The sequence below is a fragment of the Molossus molossus genome, unplaced genomic scaffold, assembly GCF_014108415.1.
Source record: "Molossus molossus isolate mMolMol1 unplaced genomic scaffold, mMolMol1.p scaffold_m16_p_2, whole genome shotgun sequence".
NCBI lineage: Eukaryota > Metazoa > Chordata > Mammalia > Chiroptera > Molossidae > Molossus > Molossus molossus.
Genome location: NW_023425355.1, coordinates 113593671 through 113610765, shown reverse-complemented (window position 1 = coordinate 113610765; position 17095 = coordinate 113593671). Strand labels below are relative to the sequence as shown.

At 38.4% G+C, this 17095-nt stretch overlaps 1 protein-coding gene across 7 annotated transcripts in view; it reads right to left on the bottom strand.

Moving 5' to 3' along the window:
* The window catches only part of CASK (calcium/calmodulin dependent serine protein kinase), a 440186-nt gene that overhangs the window by 166125 nt on the left and 256966 nt on the right, over positions 1–17095 (bottom strand). The window lies entirely within an intron of this gene.

Genomic DNA, 17095 nt, shown 5'->3' with positions numbered 1-17095 from the left:
ACATTAATATACGCAAACAAGAAACACTGTCCCTACCTCTGTAACCCAATCCAAGGTTTAGTTCTAGAAGCATAGAGAAAAAGGAAATCCAGAAGTACTATATCCTCACCTTATGAAAGATCACCAGATGAAGTATTTCTAAAAGTATACTTTTTTTTTATCCTTACCCGAGGACATTTTTCCATTTTTTGTTCAGATAGAGTGGGAGGGAGGGAGAGGAAGAGAGAGAGAGAGAAACATCGACGTGAAAGGGACACATCGAGTGGCTGCCGCCCGCATGACCAATCAGGGCCGGGGACAAACTGCAACCGAGGTACGTGCCCTTAGCGGGAACCGAACCCGGATCTCTCGGGACCGCAGGCTGATGCTCTAACCACTGAGCAAAACTGGCCAGGGCAGATGAAGTATTTCTAAATAACATCTCATGTATGCGAAACCAAACAAGGGCAAAATTAACTGCCTGGTTCCCAAAGTGAGATCTAAATGGTGAGTATTGCTGTTAGTTTTGCAAAAGTATTCTAGGCAGAGCTGGGTTGGTGGTGGTTGAATTTCTAAGACCAGATCACTAGAAAAAGAAAATTCTGTTCTAGTACAGAAGGTTTTATTTTCAAGTTCTTTTTAAAATAGATTTTTCAGTCCTGCTGATATAAAAGGAGATCTAATATAATTACAACTCTTTGAAGCAAAGCCTTACTGAAAGTTATCCACAAGAGAAAAACAGCATGAAATTGAGTTCTCTCAACAGGCAACTTGTATTTTGCAGAAACATGTTAACAGGCTAATTATTTTTTTTTTTAGCCTTTTGAAATACAAATGGAAATTTATTTTGCCATGTGTTAAAATATATTCCTATCCTTTAATAATGAGAACATAGGAACAGATGCAAAGATAAACTTATCAGTGGAACAGAATACACATCTCTAAGCAGATCTTCGATGATACATGAAAAGATTGTATGACAAATTATGGCTCTCAAAAGGGTAGGAGCAGGAATAAATCAGAGCAAAAGCTAAGATTCTGTTAGTCAAGATATGAATCTTGCAAAGTGGGCTTAAGTGAATTTTAAAAAAACGTTTCCTGAGTGTCTCTGATACACTTTCTTCCCTTAGAGAGAATCACTGCAAATAAAGGAGACACCACAAAAGTCAGTGGGGAAGAATGGAATGGATTAGTAAATAGTGCCATCCTTATTTAAAATAAAAAGGCAATCTTGTTTCATACACACAGATACACACACATTATAAATGGATTAAAGAGGTAAATGTCAATCATGGAACCATTAAAAGACTTAAAAATATGTAAGTGACGAACTCATTTGTGGATGGGAAAAAACGTTCTATGGATAAGACAATAGAAATAACCATAGGAAAAAATGCATAGATTTGACTAAAAAAAGTAGCTTCTTTTTTTGTCAAAAACCATAAAAGTAAAAGCAAAAGTACAAAGTGGGAAAAATATTCACAACAGATATGACACGGATGGAGAGCCTTTTATGTCAGGCACCAAGAGACACAATGGACTTGTAAAGAAACGTGAATTTTTGATACGAATACAATCTGAATTATGTCAACTCAGATGAGGTAGAAACAGTCTCACATCGGATGATGCAGTGTCTTTTTTTCACAGCTACGTGGCCAGTTCAGTCTGGTTTTCAAATGAAGATATAGAGAGGTCTGTTTGGGTGCTGGTAACAGTTGACTCAGAACTGGAAGGGAAGTGCTAGTTAGGTTTGTCCTAAACTTCTACTCTGCTTATTTCCCCTCTTCAAGTTCACATTTGAGGACGTGGGAAGCAAAGTAAAAGATATTGCTTCATATGCCCTTTACTGTGCAAGGTGCTTGACAGGCATTGTTTTCACTGTGTCTTCATTGCATTTCGATGTATATATCAACTGTATTTTCCATGAGGAGAGGCAAGTTGGTAGTCTTTTATTCCATAGACATTGTCTGCTGAGACAGTGTTTTTCATTTTCATTTCATTCTGCCCAAGCACAATAGTAATTACTGGTATGTCTTTAAAAAAAAGTTTGCCCTGGCCAGTTTTGCTCAGTGGTTAGAGCATTGGCCCATGGACCCAAAGGTCTCAGGTTTGATTCCTGGTCAAGGACACACATACCTGGGTTGCAGGTTCCATCCCCGGCTTCAGTCAGGGTTGTACAGGAAACAACCAGTGGATGTGGCTCTCTCACATTGATGTTTCTCTCTCCCTCTCCCTCTCTCTCCCCCTCTCCCTCTCCCTCTCCCTCTCCCTCTCCCTCTCCCTCTCCCTCTCCCTCTCCCTCTCCCTCTCCCTCCTTCCCTCCCTCCCTTCCTTCCACTCTACCTAAAAATCAATGGAAAAATATCTTCTGGTGAGGATTAACAACAACAACAACAAGAAATGTTTTTATTGATTTTAGAGAGAAAAGAAGGGAGAGGGAGAGAGCGAAACATCGTGATCGGCAGCCTCCTGTACACCTCCTACTGAGGATCAAGCCTGAAACCCAGGCATGTGCCCTGACCGGTAACAGAACCCAGACCTCTCCAAGCAAGGGACAATGTTCAACCAACTGAGCCACACTGGCCAAGGGCGAGATGTCTTTTCTTAAAAACATAAATTGGCATTAATATGTATCTGTGGCAAAAAATTCTGCTTATCACTCATCAAAACGGTGTGATGTCAAAAATCTTAAAGACTAGTTTTCTAGCTATCAACATTTGTACGCTCTGTAAAAGCATGCCTGAAATATAGATGAGAATCCAGCACAAAAGGATACAGGTTGAACAAAAGTAAAAAAAAAAAAAATCAAATCAGAGCATTTCAGCCTTATTAACTTTGCTTCTGGCCTAGGAGAAGCATTAAGAACCATCCTAAGATGAGCTTTGAAAAAGGTTTCTAATTATGGTTTGGATACAGTTGTTGATGACGCATAGAACCTCTTTTTGCGTTAGTAAGCCATGCAAGTTATTTCAGGAGCAAAAGTAAACAGTTACAGTTAGACTATGATTTGGTAATTCCATATATAATCTTTTTTTATGAAACATTTCAAATATACAAAAAAGAGAAAACAGAACTTAACAGGCAGCTAAGCACTCATCATCCAAAGTGCACAGTTGTTAATGTTTTGGCCTCTTTGCTTAACTGTTTCCTTGTACCCATACAATCCAAAAAGTTTAGATATACTAAAGCTCATCCCGAGGTAACCTCTCTCCTGAAGTTAGTGTATATCATTCTGATATAAAATTTCATACTTTTATATCTCATTCATTTTCACTGATGCGAAGTGGTATTTTTTATGCGAAGTGTTGTTGTGCAAATAACAGTTCAATTCTCCATTTCCCCTAACAATGGATTCTTAGGTGGTTTCCACTTTTTTACTATTAGAAACCATACTCAAGTGAAGTCTCTTGTATGCCCTGTGCACATGTGTGTAATTTCTCTATGGTTGACACCTAGAAGTGGAAATGCTTGGTCGTATGGGTATATACATCCATATTCAGTTTATCTTAGTTGTGACAAATTGCTCTCAAAAATAATCTTATCAGTTTATATACCTATCCAACTACTAATAAAATATGAGTTCCTGTTTACCCACATCCTCACCAATACTTGGTTTCCTCAGATTTACTAACTTTAGCAATCCTGGTAGGTGTGAAATGGCATCTCTCTGTGTTTTAACTTGTACTTCCCCAATTATAGGTGAAATGGAACAACATCTGCTTTTTTGCCCATCAGATGTCTTCTTGGGTAAATGTACCTGTGCATATCTACCCCTCTCCACCCTTTTCCCTTAATGAGCTGTTTATCTTTTATTCCTCTCTTTCTTTCAAATTGTTGAAGTAGTTCTCTATATATTCTGGAAACTAATCTTTTGTTGTTTATGTGGGTTGCAAATAAATTCTACCAGTATGGAACTTGTCTTTTACTTTGCTTATGGTGTCTTTCTGGCAAATAAGATATTTTCTAATCAATCAATCTAGATAAACCCTAGCACTTTGATATACACCCCTTCAGGATCACGCTAAAGAACTGTAGATGAAATTATCTTATTATTAAGACAGTTTGGCATTTCAATCATAAACGATACATTAGAGTCCAAATGAGGTGTTCCCTAAGAACAGAAATATAAATGTTTTCTGAGGGTTAAACTACAAAATTCAAACATCTAATTACAGACATGCAAATGATTTTATTTATTAATTAATTAATTTTTGTTACAGATGTTTCTTCTTTTCCCCCCACTGCTTCTCCCCCCCCCCCGCCCTGTCCTCAGCTTTGATGTCCATGTCCATTGTTCATGCATATAAGTTCTGTGATTTATAACTCCCCCACCACCCCCTCTTTGGGAGATTGTCAGTCTGTACCCCACTTCCACGTCTCTGGGACTACCCCGTTCCTCAGACTGTTATGTTCATTATATTCCACAAATAAGTGAGATCATATGATACTTGTCTTTCTCTGTTTGGCTTGTTTTGCTTAGAATTCTACTTTCCAGGTCCCTCCATGTTATCTCCAAAAATAAGAGATCTTTCTTTCTCACAGCTGCATAGTACTCCATTGAGTATATGTACCACTGCTTTTTTATCCATTCGTCTACTGATGGACATTGGGTGGTTTCCAGATCTTAGCTATAGTAAATAGTGCTGCTACAAACATGGGGGTACATATATTCTTTCTGATTGGTGTTTCAGACTTCTTGGGATATATTCCCAGAAGTGGGATCACCGGGACAAATGGAAGTTCAATTTTAAAATTTTTGAGGTAACACCACAGTGTTTTCCATACTGGCTGCACCAGTCTGCATTCCCACCAGCAGTGTACTAGAGTCCCCTTTTCTCCACACTCTCGCCAACACTTGTTGTTTGATGATTTGTTGATGGCGGCCATTCTGACAGGTGTGAGGTGATACCTCATTGTTGTTTTAATTTGCATCTCTCTGATGATTAGTGATGTTGAGCATTTCTTCATATGTCTCTTAGCCATTTGCATGTCCTGTTTGGAAAGGTATCTATTTAGCTCCTCTGCCTATTTTTTAATTGGGTTCTTTGTCTTCCTTTTGTGGAGTTGTATGAGTACTCTATATATATTGGAAATTAACCCCTTGTCTGATGTATCACTGGCAATTATGCTCTCCCATTCAGTGGGTAGCCTTTTCATTTTGATGATTGTATCTTTCACTGTGCAGAAGCTTTTGAGTTTGATGTAGTCCCATGTGTTCATTTTCTCCTTTGTTTCTGTTGCCTTAGGTGATGTATAAGTGAAAATTCTGCTGGGTATGATGTCTGAAATTTTGTTGCCTACAGTTTCTTCTGGGAGTTTTATGGATTCAGGAGTCACATTTAAGTCTTTTATCCATTATGAGTTTATTCTTGTGTAGGGTGTAAGTTGATGGTCTAGTTTCATTTCTTTGCAGGTAGCTGTCCAATTTTCCCAACACCATTTATTAAAGAGGCTGTCTTTACTCCACTGTATGCTCTTGCCACCTTTGTCAAATATTAATTGAGCATATTGCCTTGGGTCCATTTCTGGGTTCTCTGTTCTGTTCCACTGGTCTATATGCCTGTTCTTATGCCAGTACCAGGCTGTTTTGATTACAGTGGCTTTGTAGTATAACCTGAAATCTGGTAATGTGATCCCTCCAACCCTGTTCTTCTTTTTCAAGATTGCTGTGGCTATTCAAGGTCTTTTTTTGGTTCCATATGAAATTTTTTTTTTTTTTAATCCTCACCCGAGGACATTTTTCCATTTTTTGTTCAGATAGAGCGGGAAGGAGAGAGAGGAAGAGAGAGAGAGAGAAACATTGATGTGAAGGGACACATAGAGTGGCTGCCACCCACATGACCAACCAGAGCCGGGGACAAACTGCAACCGAGGTACGTGCCCTTAGCAGGAAACGAACACGGGTCTCTCTGTACCGCAGGCTGACGCTCTAACCGCTGAGCCAAACCGGCCAGGGCCCATATGAACTTTTGAAGTATTTTTTCTAGATCTGTGAAGTATGTCGTTGGTATTTTGATGGGGATTGCATTGAATCTATAGATTGCTTTGGGTAGTATGGAGATTTTAATGATGTTAATTCTTGCAATCCATAAACAAGGTATGTGCTTCCACTTTTTTATATCTTCCTCTATTTCTTTTTTCAATGACCTGTTGTTATCTGCAAATAGGTACTTTATTTCTTTGGTTTAGTTTATTCGTAGGTATCTTAATTTTTTTGCCACGATGGTAAATGGGATTTTTTTTTAGTTTCTCTTTCTGCGAGTTCATCATTGGTGTATAAGAATGCCATTGATTTCTTGACGTTAATTTTGTATCCTGCTTCTTTGCCAAATTCATTTATCGAGTGCAGTAAATTTCTGATGGAGTTTTTTGGGTTTTCTATGTATAGTATCGTGTCATCTGCGAATAATGACAATTTCTCTTCCTCCTTTCCAATTTGGATCCCTTTTATATTTTCTTCATGTCTGATTGCTGTGGCTAAGACTTCCAGTACTGTGTTAAATAAGAGTGGCAAAAGTGGGCATCCTTGTCTTGTTTTTGTTCTTAAGGGAAATGCTTTTAATTTTTGCCCATTGAGTATGATGTTGGCTGTAGGTCTTTCATATATGGCCTTTATTATGTCAAGATATGAACCCTCTATTCCCAGATTGCTGAGCGTTTTTATCAGAAATGGGTGCTGAATTTTGTCGAATGCTTTGTCAGCATTTATTGATATGATCATATGATTTTTATTTTGTTTATGTGTGTATCACATTTATTGATTTGCGAATCTTGTACCAGCCTTGCATCCCTGGGATGAATCCCACTTGGTCATAGTGAATAATTTTTTTGATGTATTGCTGGAACCGATTTGCTAGTATTTTGTTCAGGATTTTGGCGTCTATGTTCATCAGGGATATTGGCCTGTAGTTTTCTTTTTTGTAGTGTCTTTTTCTGGTTTTGTAATTAGAATTATGCTGGCCTCATAAAACGAGTTTGGAAGTCTTCCTTCTTCTTGAATTTTTTGAAATATTTTGAAGAGAATGGGTATTAGTTCTTCTTTGAATGTTTGGTCAAATTCCCCCGTGAAGCCGTCCAGGCCCGGGCTTTGGTTTGCTGGGAGAGTCTTGATTACGTCTTCAATTTCTTTTGTTGTTACTGGTCTGTTCAAGTTTTCTATCTCTTCCCAGTTCAGTTTTGGGAGAGTATGTGTTTCTAGAAATTGGTCCATTTTGCTTAGATTGTCGAATTTGTTGCCATATAATTGTTCATAATATTCGTTAACAATCCTTTGTATTTCTGTGGTGTCAGTTATTATTTCTCCTCTTTTATGTCTGATTTTGTGTATTTGGGTTCTTTCTCTGTTTCTTGGCGAGTCTAGCTAAGGTTCTATCAATCTTGTTTATCTTTTCAAAGAACCAGCTCTTTGTTTCATTAATCCTTTGAATTGTTTTTTTGGTTTCCATTGCAAATGATTTTAAACCATAGAAAATTTAACAGTTGTCAACCTTTTAAATCTATGAACTTAATTAAGGAAATAATTGGCCATTCACTCGAGGCTAAGTGAGGGAAAATTAGAAGAAAGGGGGCTGGGTAGGAAGATGTTGGTATTGCCCACTTAAACACAGTCCAGGGGAAGAATCTTGAGCAATGGACCAGGAGTGTTATCATTCCATTGGTTAGGCCATGGCAAGGATTGTGGTGGGGTTGGATCTGATAGGTCTTCTTAGCCCAATGACATTAAACATTATTAAATAATGAACTGAGAGGCAGCATAACAGATAGTTTAAAAGGGCAGCTGTTGCAGTCAGATTATTGGAGTTGAATTTCTGGCTCCACCATTTACCATGTAACTTTGGACAAGCACTCTTTTCTTTACTGAGAAAATCAGAATAACAGGAGTACATAACTCACATTGTTGTTATGAGGACTAAATGAGTTCATAAATGTATCTGGCCATTAGAAAACAGTCAATGTATGTTAGTTATCCAAATAATCAAATGCCAAGGAAAAGGCAGGGGAAATACATAAAATGGGATTGTCAGATGAAGGTAAACATCAGATCCAGGAAGATACAGTGGAAGCCGACTTGGATCAAATGAGGTGGGGGGAAGTAACTCATTAAGGGTAATTTAATATTAGCTTTTGTTAATAACAGCACCATCCAGGACAGGAATGGGGACAGACTCATTCTGTTTTGTGCTGGTCAGAACCATACTCTGAAACTTGAGCAAGGACAGAGGGGAATGAGGGCACCTTGCAGGATGATTGATGAAGGACAGTTGAAAGAATGGGATTATTTAGCTTTAAAGCAGAAGACTAAAGAAAAGACATTAGAGCAAAAATGTGTGTGTGTGTGTGTGTGTGTGTGTGTGTGTGTGTGTGTGTAGCCTCGGAGAGAAAGCAGAAAGAGAATCAGTGAAGGATGGGAGTTGCAGCATGTTTCACCAGACTATAAGAGAGGATTTTCTAAGAATCACAGATCTCAAATGGAGTAGAAAGCCAGCGAGCTTTTTGCTAATAGAACTGTTTCAATACAGTACAGATCCCCAGCAGACTAGGAAGGTAGCAAAGCATTTCAAGCATTTAATAAAGTTTGGATATGTTCTTTAGATACCTTCAATAGAAGTTTTGTTTTACAGAACACTCAATGCCTTAATGAGTGGCAACTAGAGGCCCCTGCGATCATGTGCCAGTGCAATAATGCTTCAGGGCTACTCCAATGCGTACAACTGGGGGCGGAGGAAGAAGGCTGCTTGCTGTATGGTCAGTGGTCCCTAAGCAGTTTCCCTGAATCTTCTTTTGTAGTGAGTTTGTCTATGTCCCTTGCTAAGCATATAGTAGGCATTCATAAATATTTACTTCGAGAGAGACTGTAAACTACATCTAAAATAAGTTGGATTCTGGGAGCTTTGTGATATCTATGTTAGGTGCTCAGGCTTCTTTGCTTTCTTACTGACCCCTGGCTTTGTTCTGAGTAATCAGAGTGGCTGAAGAGGTCACTATGTTGCATCCTGAAGTGGGGACAAGACATATTCGCTGCAGACCTGCCTCAACAGCATAAACTCAGGTGGGAATGGTAATCACTCAGATGTGCTATATTTTCACATTTCATGCAATGGCAAACTTCTGGACCAAAAGATCTGTGTTTTCCATGAATACTGCTGGAAATGCTGGTATAGGCACTTTTTTGTTGCAGACATTTCCTGTTTCTTCTCCTGTTCTATTACTTGTTAAGACTTTTCAAGTACCCCTACTACCTCACACCTCCACTCATTTCCTTTCCTATACTCAGCAGCACCTCCTTCTCTTCCCCAATTCAGTTTCGTCTCTATTTTCCTACTTTCTCTTTTAATTGCCTTTCTCACAATTTAGTGCCCTCCTCTTTTGTATGTTCCCTGATCTTTCAGAAGCAGAAATGCTTTGTATTTGTAGAAAATTCAATTTGTACTCAAAAGAAAAACACTGTTTCCTCTATATTAAAAACAACTTTCAGCTAGTTGCACAGGGAACTGAGGAAGTTTGCATGCATGCTCATATTCGGTTCCCCTTTGTGGCCAGTGAGACTTGAAAAACACTGGAACATACAGGGTCAGCTCTTGTGGGGACTGATTACAGAGTTCCAAATATATGTGGCAAGTAGTGAGATAAGTCAGCTAAGTAAGTAAATGTGGGTCTCATGCTCTGATACTTTGCATTTGTGATCCTGAAAATAACAAAACCTTGAGAAATGAGCACAACCTAGCATGGTGGGGAGAAAAGCTACAAGGTGCAAGCAAGACTGATCATCTTTCTACATTAGTACCTCCCCATTTGTGGAGTATCCATTCCAAGACCCCAGTGGACGCTTGAAACCATGGATAGAACCCTATATATAATACGTTTTTTTCCCCATACATACATACCTATGATAAAATTTAATTTATAAATTAGGCACAGTAAGAGATTAACAACAATAAAATAGAATAATTACAACAACATATTGTATTAATGTCATGTAAATATGATCTCTCCCTCTCTCTGATAACCAAGATGGCTACTAAGTGACTAATCGGCAGGGACCGTGTGGAGATGGTAGACAAAGAGATGATTCATGGTCTGGGGGATGGTGAGAGATTTCATCATGCTATGCAAATTGAAAAGAAAGGGAGCAGTTATTTATAGAGGATAAAAAGTACAAAGGAAACAGTATGGATTCATGATACTTTTATTTTTTCCTTCTTCTTCTTATTTTTAGTGTTTTTTTGTTTGTTATTTTATCCTCACCCGAGGACATTTTTGTATTTATCTTCAGATAGAGCAGGAGGGAGAGAGAGAGAGAGAAACATCAATGTGAGAGAGACACATTGAGTGGCTGCCACCCACATGACCCCAACCGAGGCTGGGGACAAACTGCAACTGAGGTACATGCACTTAGTGGGAACCAAACTCAGGACTCTTTGGTCTGTGGGCCAACGCTCTAACCACTGAGACAAATCGGCCAGGGCGGATTCATGATACTTTTAATACATCTTTTAATATAAGAAATAATCAAGACAATCTGACAGCGCCACAACCAAAGTGGGATACAGCAGATGTCCCTTTGCCAAATAAACGTAACTTTTCTTTTTGGAATATTACCCAAGAAACGATGCACTTTGAGGCATACATACTATATATTAATCCCCAAGAAAAGAGCGAATGCACTGCACTTTGAGGGAAAAATATAAAAGCTAGTTAGAACATTACAATTGCAAAAACGTTAAAAGACATATGGTAGATTAAAAATGGTAGATTTACATTCTCTGTAGCTCCTCCCATCCAGAGGTAAAGGCTTTGCCCATTTCTTCAATCTGGGCAGGTACTGTGCCTTGCTTTGATCAATAAAATGTGGTAGACATTGTAAGACATTGGAGCAAGACCTTAAGAGGCCTTACAGTTTCCAGTTTTGCTGTCTTGGAACCCCGAGACCACCATGTTGTAAATAAACCCAGGGTGAAAGATCACATGGAGGGAGATGCTCGGCTTGTACAACCATCCCAGCTGAGGCTCCAGACATGTGAGTGAGGCCATCTTGGACCATCCACCGCTGCCAGATGTTTAAGAAGCTGTGTGAATGACCCCAGGTGAGACTGACCCAGCTGAGCCCAGAACAAATGGCAGAACTGACAATGAACAGATCTGGGGGTGGTTTGGTAGGCAATAGATAAATGATGTGTATAAAATATAAATGAAAAGTATGTGTACCACTGATTTCTCAAAAGGTGATGACAAACTTAGTAATTTTGTTAACACAAAAGACAATGCTTCTAATTATTTCAATCGAAAACTGAGAGAGAGAGAGAGAGAGAGAGAGAGAGAGAGAGAGATTGATTTTCCAAATTACTGCAGAATGTTCTTAAAGATTAAAAAAAAAACGAGCATATGCTCCCCCTGATGGAGATCATGAGGCAAACGGTTAGAGGTTGAAGATGAAGCAATGTGCATTGTTTGTTAGTGTTACAGGAGGACATGACTATAGCAGAGGGGTGATTTCTCCTATATGTTCTTCATTAGGTGAAATATGCTTTAAATGACATTGGTTAATAGCCATGACATGTTTTTATGACAAGCCTTTTAATATTATTTGACTTTTAAAACTGTCTATGAATTACTATGATTAAAAAAAGTTAAAGAGAAACTACAAATATGATCAAAGCTTTCACATATTCCAATGGCAAGACTTTCTTTTTATCACTGGAATAATAATAGTTGTGAAGGTTTTACAAAGGTGCCTCTTGTTATTATCACTGGTACAAAACAAAACAAAAAAATCCGCAAAGTACATATCCTATTAAAGGCAGGTGAATGGCACTGGGTTTTCATCTTAAGGACAGAAATCCACTGTCAGTACAATTAATTTTACTCTATAACGTTTCAAGTGATTTTTAGCTACTAAAATAAGGAAGTTTATCATTTTGTTAGAACTTAAAAAATGAAACTTTTAAATTCTTTTAAGTCTCTGGTTGGAAAATAATAGTACAATGCAGGCAACTTAATGCTTTAGCCTTTATTAGCAAAAGAGGTTTAACTAGGGCTGGTAATACATTGCCCTCTGCTGGACACAACAGCACCAAAGAAATGAGTCTCAGACTTTTTCTGGGTTAAAATTTGACTGGTTTCATCTGGCCAATGTGGCTCAGTGGTTGAGAGTTGACCCATGCACCAAGAGGTCACCAGATCGATTCCCCGTCAGGGCATGCAGGAGGAGGCCAATAGATGTTCTCTCTCATGGATGTTTCTATCTCTCTCTCCTCTCCCTTCTTCTCTCTCTAAAATAGCAATAAAGAAAAAATATTTAAAAAAAATTTGACTGGTTTCTTCTTTCCATTTTCCCCCCCTACCAGATATTTCTGGAGATATGAAACTCTAGAGAACTTATATTTCCTAGATTCAATACTTTACTTGTAGATTCATTAAAACAATGCATTTTAGGCTGGTTTTTGATGGAAGAAAGGAAAGACAACATGGCAATATTAGAAGAAACTATGCCATGTATAGTGCAATTTGAGAAACATCTAAACACCAAGACTTGTTTAGAGTGATGCCTGAAAGTGACTACTTCAAGTCTAGTGTATCTCTGTCCATCAAAAGATCACCAAGATGCAACCACCAACATGGAGCTGATTTAGGCAAGGATCATCAATGAACGCTAAAATCCGTTGGGTGACAGGAAACAATATATTCATACTCTCAAAATATGACCCTCAGATTACTTATCAATTACAAAGAAGGAGAAGTACCTTTACAATGGGGATTTGGCAGAAATTAATAAATTTCCAGATTTAAAACTAGAAACAGGTAATATAGTGAGATACATTTTTGGTCACTGGGAATACTCGGTCACCTTATTCAAAACAATAAACCAGATTCTGATAGCAGCTTATATGGGCTCTGAAATCAGACTATTTGGTTTCAAATCTAGGCCCTACAATATACCAGTTATATTACCATTGGCAAGTTATTTATCTTCTATGGACCTAAATTTCCTTATCTAGAAAATGTTAGTAATAATAGTATCTATCTCAAAGACATTTTAAAATTAAATGAATTTATATATAAAAACACTTCAGAGGATGTCATGTATTACTATTACTATTATTATTATAAATTTTCTAAAAGTAGTTCTTAGGAAAGTTTGTTACTTCAATACCTGGGGCTCTTAAGAAGAGAAAATGAATACAAACATGAATGGGTACAGGAGGTAAGACCTCATACACCAAAATCTTCCTCATCTTCCTTTGCCATCTCTCTTTCACCCTTTGAATCAAAGAGACACGGAGTGACATGGAGCAGGGCACTTAACCTCAAGACAATTTTATTTAGAAATGCAAAAGAAGTGATTATAATTCAAGTGGTTGTTTCCCAGCGCATAGATATATATGGTTTGTACCTGGGGTGATATGATGGCCTAAGTTATTTTTAGAATTCTATTGTCAAATGCTTTATTTTCAAAAAACTTTATCTACTTTTGGCTTTTCAAAGGACCTGTAAGGAAAAAAAAAAAAAAAAAAAAAAGAATGGTAGGCTCTGAAGTATAGTATGAACCAAACTTGACTGGCTTAAAGGTGGTGAAATTGAAAATTTGCCTGTCCTCAAAAAGGTTTTTTGCCTCATTGAATACAATGTTAAAGTTTCTTCTCTTCCCTAAGCCTTCTAATTTTCAGTCTGCTTTCCAACTGCCACCTCTGAGGTCGTTCCAATTCTTATGACTGTCACCGACACTGCTACAGTGTTTCTGTGGTGGGCATTTCTAGAAGACAATGTCTACTCAGTGCATTCAAGCCTGTGTGAAAAGACAAAAGCCACAGGCGAAGTACAGTGAAAAATTAATTAGCAGGCCCATTTAAGTCTTGTCATTAGACCTTTCTTATAAAGCTAATCATTTTCTTGTACTATCATCAATTTCCAAACCTTGGGCTGTAATTTCTGCTTTTTCTAAGTAGTTCTTGAGGGAAATACTCCCCACCGTTTTCTGAGAAACCAGCTCTTAGGAGCAAGTAGAGGTTCTTTCTCAGACCCTGATGAAGGGCTGTTTGTAGTAGGTGGTGAAGGGTCTGAGAGCAGTGCAGCTGGAGATGGGGCTATGGCCAGACACCACATCCTGAAGAGAGAAGGGCGCTCAGAGTCATGACCAAACCACAGCTTTGAGTAACAGGTCTGTGCTTCACTCTTAAAGGCAACCACTGGCTTAGGTGTGCACTGAACTGGATAAAGGAAGGCTGCTACTGCTCACCCCGCTCTTGGAGAACATTATCTTTTGATTGTGATGTTCTAATGTGGACTACATAAGGTATGTCTCCTCTCCTGCATACAGCCTCCCAAGCCCTGAGCTCCTGACTGGTCAGAGAGAGTACTGAAAAGGCCAAATGTAGCCAGTTTAGACACTCGTTTGGATAGCCTAAAATAACGGTCTACTGCAGCACAAAGGTTCAGGTATAATTGAGTTGTCCTGCGTCCTCTGGGTTCTGGCTCTGAAGGAAGTTAATAGGGGACTCTAAATCTAACCTCAATAATCCACACAAGTCAGGAAATCTCTCATGCACCCCTGCTGCACACAGCTCACCATGGATTGTCAAAATAAATTACCACATGCTTACCCTTTGAACCATCCTTACCGTACCATTCCAAATGAATTATGGAGTCAGAGTCAAAAAACAGTTGATACACAAACATCTCAACAGCAGGAAACTTAGCATAAGGCAGGACTTATATTTTGGAGAACTACTCTAACACTTCAAGGAGTAAATCTTAAGGGTCAGAGCAGTACACTTAGAAAATCAGGATTTGACAGATAATACAGAAAATAGAAATGCTAGGCGAGAGCATTTGGACTTGGACAATAAAATCAGAACTTTGAAAAGGAGATGGATGGAAAAGATGTATGAGAAATAAAGAAAATGACTGGTTGGTGACCTGAATGTGAAAAATCCAAGGTGCCACTTTTTTTGTGTGTCCATTTGAAAAAAATTAATTAATTTATTTTTGTTACAGATGTGTCTCCATTTCCCCCCAACTGATTCCCCCCCTCCGTTGCCCTCCCCGCCCTGTCCCCAGCTTTGTTGTCCATGTCCATTGTTCATGCATACATGCATATAAGTTCTGTGATTGATCTCTCCCCCACCCCCTCTTCTGGGGATTGTCAGTCTGTACCCCACTTCCACGTCTCTGGGACTACCCCATTCCTCAGACTGTTATGTTCATTACATTTCACAAATAAGTGAGATAATATGATACTTGTCTTTCTCTGTTTGGCTTGTTTCGCTTAGGATAATACTTTCCAGGTCCCTCCATGTCATCTCAAAGGATAAGAGATCTTTCTTTCTAACACCTGCATAGTACTCCATTGTATATATGTACTACAGCTTTTTTATCCATTCGTCTACTGATGGACATTAGGGCTGTTTCCAGATCTTAGCTATTGTAAATAGTGCTGCTATGAACATGGAGGTACATATATCCTTTCTGATTGGTGTTTCAGGCTTCTTAGGGTATATGCCTAGAAGTGGGATCACTGGGTCAAATGGAAGTTCAATTTTTAATTTTTCAGGAAACACCACAATATTTTCCATAGTGGCTGCACCAGTCTGCATTCCCACCAGTAGTGTACTAGAGTCTCCTTTCTCCACACCCTCGCCAACACTTGTTGTTTGATGATTTATTGATGGTGGCCATTCTGACAGGTGTGAGGTGATACCTCATTGTTGTTTTAATTTGCATCTCTCTGATGATTAGTGATGTTGAGCATTTCTTCATATGTCTCTTAGCCATTTGTATGTCCTGTTTGGAGAGGTGTCTATTTAGTTACTCTGCCCATTTTTTATTTGGGTTCTTCGTCTTCCTTTTGTTGAATTGGATGAGCACTCTATATATATTGGAAATTAACCGCTTATCTGATGTATCATTGGCAGTTATGCTCGCCCATACAGTGGGTTGCCTTTCCATTTTGATGATTGTATCTTTTGCTGTGCAGAAGCTTTTGAGTTTGATGTAGTCCCATGTGTTCATTTTCTCTTTTGCTTGTGTTGCCTTAGGTGATGTATCAGTGAATATTCTGCTGCTTTTGATGTCTGAAATCTTGTTGCCTACATTTTGTTCTAGGATATTTATGGATACATGAGTCACATTTAAGTCTTTTATCCATTTTGAGTTTATTCTTGTGTATGGTGTAAGTTGATGGGCTAGTTTCATTTTTTTGCAGGTAGCTGTCCAATTTTCCGAACACCATTTATTAAAGAGGCTGTCTTTACTCCACTGTATGCTCTTGCCACCTTTGTCAAATATTAATTGAGCATATTGCCTTGGATCCATTTCTGGGTTCTCTGTTCTGTTCCACTGGTCTATATGCCTGTTCTTGTGCCAGTACCAGGCTGTTATGATTACAGTGGCTTTGCAGTATAACCTGAAACCTGGTAATGTGATCCCTCCTACTTTGTTCTTTTTCAAGATTGCTGTAGCTATTCGGGGTCTTTTTGGTTCCATATGAACTTTTGAAGTATTTGTTCTAGTTCTGTGAAGTATGTCGTTGGTATTTTGATGGGGATTGCATTCAATCTATAGATTGCTTTGGGTAGTATGGAGATTTTAATGATGTTAATTCTTGCAATCCATGAACAAGGTATATGTGCTTCCACTTTTTTATATCTTCCACTATTTCTTTTTTCAATGATCTGTAGTTTTCTGCGAATAGGTGCTTTATTTCTTTGGTTAAGTTCATTCCTAGGTATCTTAATTTTTTTGCCATAATGGTGAATGGGATTGTTTCCTTAGTTTCTCTTTCTGTGAGTTCATCATTGGTGTATAAGAATGTCATCGATTTCTTGACGTTAATTTTATATCCTGCTCCTTTGCCAAATTCATTTATTAAGTCTAGTAAATTTTTGATGGAGTCTTTGGGGTTTTCTACATATAGTATCATGTCATCTGCGAATAATGAGTTTCACTTCCTCCTTTCCAATTTGGATCTCTTTTATTTTTTCTTCATGTCTGATTGCTGTGGCTAAGACTTCAAGTACTATGTTAAATAAGAGTGGCAAAAGTGGGCATCCTTGTCTTGTTTCTGTTCTTAAGGGAAATGCTTTTAATTTTTGCCCATTGAGTATGATGTTGGCTGTAGGTC